This window comes from Protopterus annectens, chromosome 1.part1 (genome assembly GCF_019279795.1).
Source record: "Protopterus annectens isolate FY-2018-M chromosome 1.part1, PAN1.0, whole genome shotgun sequence".
NCBI lineage: Eukaryota > Metazoa > Chordata > Ceratodontiformes > Protopteridae > Protopterus > Protopterus annectens.
This window is the reverse complement of record NC_056726.1, coordinates 1,940,873,189-1,940,879,694: the sequence shown is the minus strand read 5'-3', so window position 1 is coordinate 1,940,879,694 and position 6,506 is coordinate 1,940,873,189.

The window sequence follows — 6,506 nt, the reverse complement described above, 5'->3', positions numbered from 1 at the left end:
GCAGCTTTGTTATAATAGTGCATTTGAAGATAAGTGACCAAGTCAGGTATGGAAGGAAGATACATAAGGAAAGCTGATGGTGGAAAGAGAAGTTCAGGAAGTTATCAAAACAGAGAAAGTGTATAGGAAGAATGGTAGACAGATAAGGTGGACTAGGCTAATATGTATTGGCTGGCTAACATAGAGGCCAAGAGTGCAATAGCAAAAAGCTAGGTGTCAGAGGCATTCTACCAGTTTCTGGAAAGTGACTCAGTAGATGGCATAAAGAAACTATCAGGTCACAAGGTAAAGCCAGAAAGCTAAAGAAAGTAGTCACCAGACACATTCATATGAGATTCCAGCAACAATCTGCTCACCAGTAGTCAGGACATCAAAAGCAGATGAAAGCAGTGTTTCAAGTTGCTTCTGAATGAAAAAAAAAACATAGCAGCTGTACTGCCCCATACACAGCCTAGAATTAAAGAGGAAGAGGAAAAAAACACTCATGAAGAAGTAAAGAACATCACTAAGGGAAACGAAGTCAGAGAAAGCTGCAGGCTCAGAAGTCACAGCAGACATGATCAAGATGTTGGGTGAGTTAGTGGAGAAATGTCTCCTGATAGTGCTCACAGGAGTATAAAGTAAAGGCATATCCAAGAAGAGAACAAGCATTCTAGTGCCACTGTACAAGGATAAAGGGAACATTCACAACTGTGGGCAGTACAGAAGTACTGTACTCCTATCTAATTGCATGATGGTGCTGAGTGGGATGATTGATAAATGAAACTCACAGTAGTAGAAGGTAAAGTAAGATGGGAGATGAGCAGTTCAAATTCAGATCAGGAAGCAGCAAAAGCAAACTAATGTTTACAATGAGACACATTGTGCAGTAGAAGTTAAAGATGAGGAAGGAGTTCAAGATGTCAGTCATAGACCTAAAGAAAGTATATGGCAAAGCCCCAAGAAAGTAAATTTGGGAAGTCCTGTGATAACTCAAAATCTCAGAAATGTTGACAGAATTAGTGTGAGTGAGTTTGCATTATGGTTTATCTCCCCATCCATTGCTGTTCATATAGCTAATGGACTTCATTAACAGAGGGAACAGTTCAACAAAGTTGTTTTATGCAGACAATGTAGCATTATAAGCAGGCTTTAAACAGGAATTCAGCAAATGATAGGGGGATAGAGTGCAGACAAGACAGTTATCATGGCAGCAAATGGAGAAAATCAGGAGAATCTGAATATTGCGAATGAAGGGAAAATACTGAAACAGGTCAACAGCTTCAAGTATCTGGGTGAGGCAGTTGACGAGAAGGGAAGTTTGAATGAGGAAGTCAAAGCTAGAGTCAGAGGTGCTGCTGCCAGCTGATACAAAGTATTGAGACAGCATGCGACAAAAGAATGCAAATAAACTGATAAGTAAAAACTATAAAATAATTGTGTGAGGAGTTCTCCTGTATGGCATAGAAATCTGGATAGTGAATACAGAGGAGGTGAGAAAATCTAAGATGGTGGAAATATACTGCCTGAGATGGACTGTAGTGTGCACATTGTGGGATAGACAAAGAAATTATGGCGGTGTGTGTGTGTGTGTGTGTGTGTGTGTGTGTGTGTGTGTGTGTGTGTGTGTGTGTGTGTGTGTGTGTCTGTGTGTGTGTTTGATGTGTGCATGCCCATGTTTTACAGAAACTGATCAAATTTCACCCATGTGCATATTTTGTAGGTGTGATTTGGGAATCACAGGCTGTGGTTCCATAACAGGCTTTTAGATAATGTAGTTTCTGTAGGCAGCCTTGGAAGGCAATATGGCTCTCTTAAGGAATTGCGTGTTGATGGTATTCATGCCAAGTAGTTTCTCTTCAGACGTACTGCATATCAGCTGCCTGTTTGCAGCAATGCAGCACATGTGGTGCTCTGCTATTTAGTTGTCTCTGAATTATAAAGAGGCCTCTTTCCTGCAGTCCCCTCTATCCCATGTGCAATGGTCCTTTGCACTATGGATCTTGTCAATGAAATTATCCAGACAGATTCATTTTCATTTAGCTTCACCTAGATTTGTTTACTTCTTAATGTATTTTCTGAGCTAGCCTTTCATGAAGTGAACCCTACATGATACATTCAGAATGAAAAAAAAAACAAGCTTTTATAAAGCAATCCTAACACAAAGAATAAACCTATTTCTGTTAAAACAGCATGCTAATATAAGTGTTTGACTTTGCCCTCAATACCATAAATGCCAACATTTTTGCTGGTATCTTCTTCTTCTTTGGCTTTTCCCAGTTAGGCGTCACCACAGCAGATCACCTGTCCGCTCATGATTGGCAGTGGAGTTTTACGGTGTCGAGTTGCCAGCCCAGTGCCCAACCTTCCACAGAAGGCATACACACACACTCACACCTAGGGCCAATTTTTAGAGTGTCCAATCCACCTACAGCATGTCTTTGGGATGTGGGAGTAAACTGGAGCACCTGAAGGAAACCCACAAGACCACAGGGAAGACATGCAGACTTCACACAGAAGGAACCTCAGCATTGAACCAGAAAGCCTCTTGCTGTGAGGTGGCAATGCTAACCGCTGCACAACCGTGGCTGCCCGCAGCATTTTTGCTGTTATCTAATTTTGAGTTATTGCAGCCTATACTTCTTATTAAGGTGGAAAATGATTTATGTAAAAAAATAGATTGATGTGTCACCCCTGCTAGCATGAGTTGATCAAGCTAGTTATTAAGATTAAATGTCACAGGGTACCAAGAAAATAAAGAGTACATAAGGCCATTTTCAGCCACATCCTGGACCAAGAGCACAACAAAGGCAACAAGAGATAATAATGTAAGAGAAAACAGACATAGAGATATGTAATACCAGTATAGTAGGTAACGTCTGTGTCATACAATTTCAGTAGTAAATGCAAATGCACTAGAATATTTAGTGATGAATGGTCATAGACGTATTATAGTGTTGACTTTGCTTTGATATACTGTCAACCCAAGTCTTTCAAACATATGCACTTGTTTTCAGAAAAAAACTGCTACTTTATTTATTTTTTTCTTAAAAAGGTTAAACGTTGTTTTTTTCTTTTTGGTTACCAGTATCAAAACAAATAAATGACCATACATTAGCTCATTGCATGCTATCACAGAAATTTCTTGAGGCCACTGCTATGATCCATAATAATGTAAATCTGCCAGATAAAATGTATAGGCTAATACCTAACTGCATTCCAAAAAATTTATATTTAGGGTCTCCCTTCACTATTTTTTAAGCCTTGCATACTTGGAAATTGTCTTGCTCATGTGATAAGAGATGTATCTGTGTCAAGTAAAAAAAAATAACTCTTCGATGAAAAAACAGAACACAGTTATTGCTTTTATTATTTGATCCCTATTTTAGCTTATAATCAATATAATTCAATTATGTGTTTTTGTATGTTTACAGATATTCCATGCCAGACAGAGATTTATAGCAGCTTCTCATACATAATTTAATTTCCTGTTTTATAAATGTATTTCAAGCAGTGCAGTGTTTTAAGTATTTTATGGGAATCTTATTGTTTGTATATGGCCAGTTGATCAAGTAGACTAAGAAAAGAGTGAGAAGGTGAGAGTTTGATTTGTGTCACTTTCTTCAAGTTTGTGTGTGTGTTTGTGTATATATATATATATATATATATATATATATATATATATATATATATATATATATATATATATATATATATATATATATATATTGATAGATAGATAGCTAGATATAGATGATGTATATATAGATATAGGGGAAATTTAATAAAGCCTGCATGTTTTTTTTCGTGTAGGCACCACGCCGCACTACTAACACAGCTGCAAACGTTTTTAGATTCAGAAAGCACTGCTGAACAGCGTGCACGAGTGCGACAACACAGAAACTACCCTGGCATGCAAATCACCTCATAATCAGGTGAATCTCATGCAAATGAGGCAGGTAGGGTGATCTAGCAAGCAAACAGGCAGCACTGCAGACCCCTGTCAGCGTCTGTGTTTGCACAGCGCACCGCTATGCTGAAGATGGAAGTCTATGGGGCTGTATGCACTGGCTGCTAAGCTTTGTTTACCTGTGGGGCATGCTTTTGAGCACCGCACTGCAATGATGATTGTATCTAAAACCCTGTGAATATGAATTCATTTTGATCTCTGTTTAAATTAAACTAGTGCTATTAAATGATGTTAATGATATACTAGGCAGGTGGAATGTATCATAGATAGCCAATCACACAGTCAGCACCTACAGCAGAGCACTATAAAGTATGCATAAACCCTACAATCTGATTTTTCCCCCATATTCTGCTCCATTGGAGTACAGACTTGGGAATTTTAACTGAGAGAATGCTAGGGGCTGCTGCAGGTCTGCTACATTTGTATGTGCTAGATGCTGAGTCAGTGCTGCTGTTGGTGCTGACAATAGGCCTAGGCAGAGAAGGAGAAGAGTGTTAAGGCCCAGGGTAAACTTCCAGGGGATAACTGAGCTGGGGATTGTAGAGTGCTACAGGGTGTACAGGGACATACTACAAGAACTCACTGAGCTCTGCCACCCTCAACTCAGACCCAGAACCAACAGAGGGAAACCCATCCCAGTGGAAACAAAGGTATGTGTAGCCCTTAGGATACTAGCTACAAGTACTTTCCAAAGACAACTGGGGACATAATGGGGGTTTTGCAGGCATCTGCTTCCAGGGTACTCCACCAGTTCCTGGATGCCATGCTGCCATATGCCAGTGGGCACATTTCTTTTATCCTTATCCCTGAGGTGAGAGCCAGCAATATGCAACATTTCTACCATGTAGCACACTACCCCGAGGTACTGGGTGCCATAGATTGCACTCATGTACACATCAAGTCACCACCTGGTGAGGAGGGTAGAATCTCTGTCAACTGCGAGGGGCATTATTACATCAACTGCCAGGTCAAGTGCAATGCCAGGGCATTATTATAAATGTGTGCACTGGCAGCCCTGGCAGTTATCATGACTCCCATATCTGGCATGCATCACAGCTTTACCAGATATTTGCTATGGGGGATATCCCACATGGCCATTTTCTGAGGGATGCTGGCTATGCACTGGAACTGTGGATGATGACACCCATCAGAAATGCACACACACCCACTGAGGAATGCCATAATAAGGCACATGCACAAACTAGGAACATCATAGAGCATGTGCGTTTGGGCTTCTGTAGTCACGGTTTTGATGACAGGATATATATGGTGGATCCCTGTATTACTCTCCAGCCACATGTGCCCATATGTTCACAGTATATGCCATGCTACACAAAATGATCCTGCAGAAACAGCCGCAGTGGTATTAGCAAAGAGAAGGGATATACAGCCCCCCACCAATGTCTATGTCACCACAGTTGCAGAAGGATTCAGAGGAGGAACCCCCTGATGATGTCCCTGTAGGCAGACGTAGGCCTGCCCAGTACACCCTGGCTTGGCTAAGAGACAATGCATAGCTCATTCACTGACAACCGAGGGCCCTAGGGACTGACTCCTTACTCAGACTCACATTCATATAGTAGAATTGTAGATGCCAGACAACGCACACAACCTGTACCTATCCATGTATTGGCTGTGTACTGCTTGCATCACACAGAGTCAGCCCTGAACTCCAGTCCTGTCAACTGCTGCATTCAGAAGGTAAGTCTCTAACCTACACACTACTTGTAAGGTTTACTATAATATGGTATCATATGTACAGATCTGCTGCATTTATGCAAGGAAATATAGTGGGCTATGTGGACAGAAGTAAAATCCACATTGGACTACAGGTACCCAATCCAATAGTATGTTTTCTAATAATCACTAGGCCTCATGGCTGGAATATGCACTATATCAGGCAAGGGAGTTGTTAAACAGTGGGGTCACATGATATTTGGACTACTGCCTATCCCAGCAGATCATGTGCTGTTGTTCCCTCACACCCAACACAGCAGTGTTCTCATATAACTGCTTTAACAGTAAGTCATCAATGGTATATCAGCAGACCAGGCAATCTCAGGGCTGTAACATAGACCTTGATCACACTCTGTCTGGTAGCCTGTGTGAGTCAATGGACTAGGGAAGTTAGGGTGGGTGATGGTGCTGATGCTGCTAATCTGGAAGTAGGCACATCTTTTGCATGTGAGTCATTATTGTGCTGATGTTGTCAAAGACTGTTAGTTTGGGTGTGGTGTAACATTATGAACTTCAGTCACATACAAAGTACAGCAGACAGCTGGGGAATGCTGTGGACAATTAAAGTGATGTGCAGTACTACAGAAACAGGGGCAGATGTCATTGTCTATAACATACCTCTCATCTCTTAGTGTAAGAACTCTGTTCAAAGCCCGACAAAATGGGGGGACAAAGGCCCAGAAATAGGGGCATATGTTAAATACCGTTCTCATAAACGTAAACAGTTGCTAAAATAACAAAGGGTGTGTTTCAACAGACAATTTTGCAAAGGATTTGAAGTTAGAGACTCAAATGTATGTCGCTATTTAGTGACTTCAAA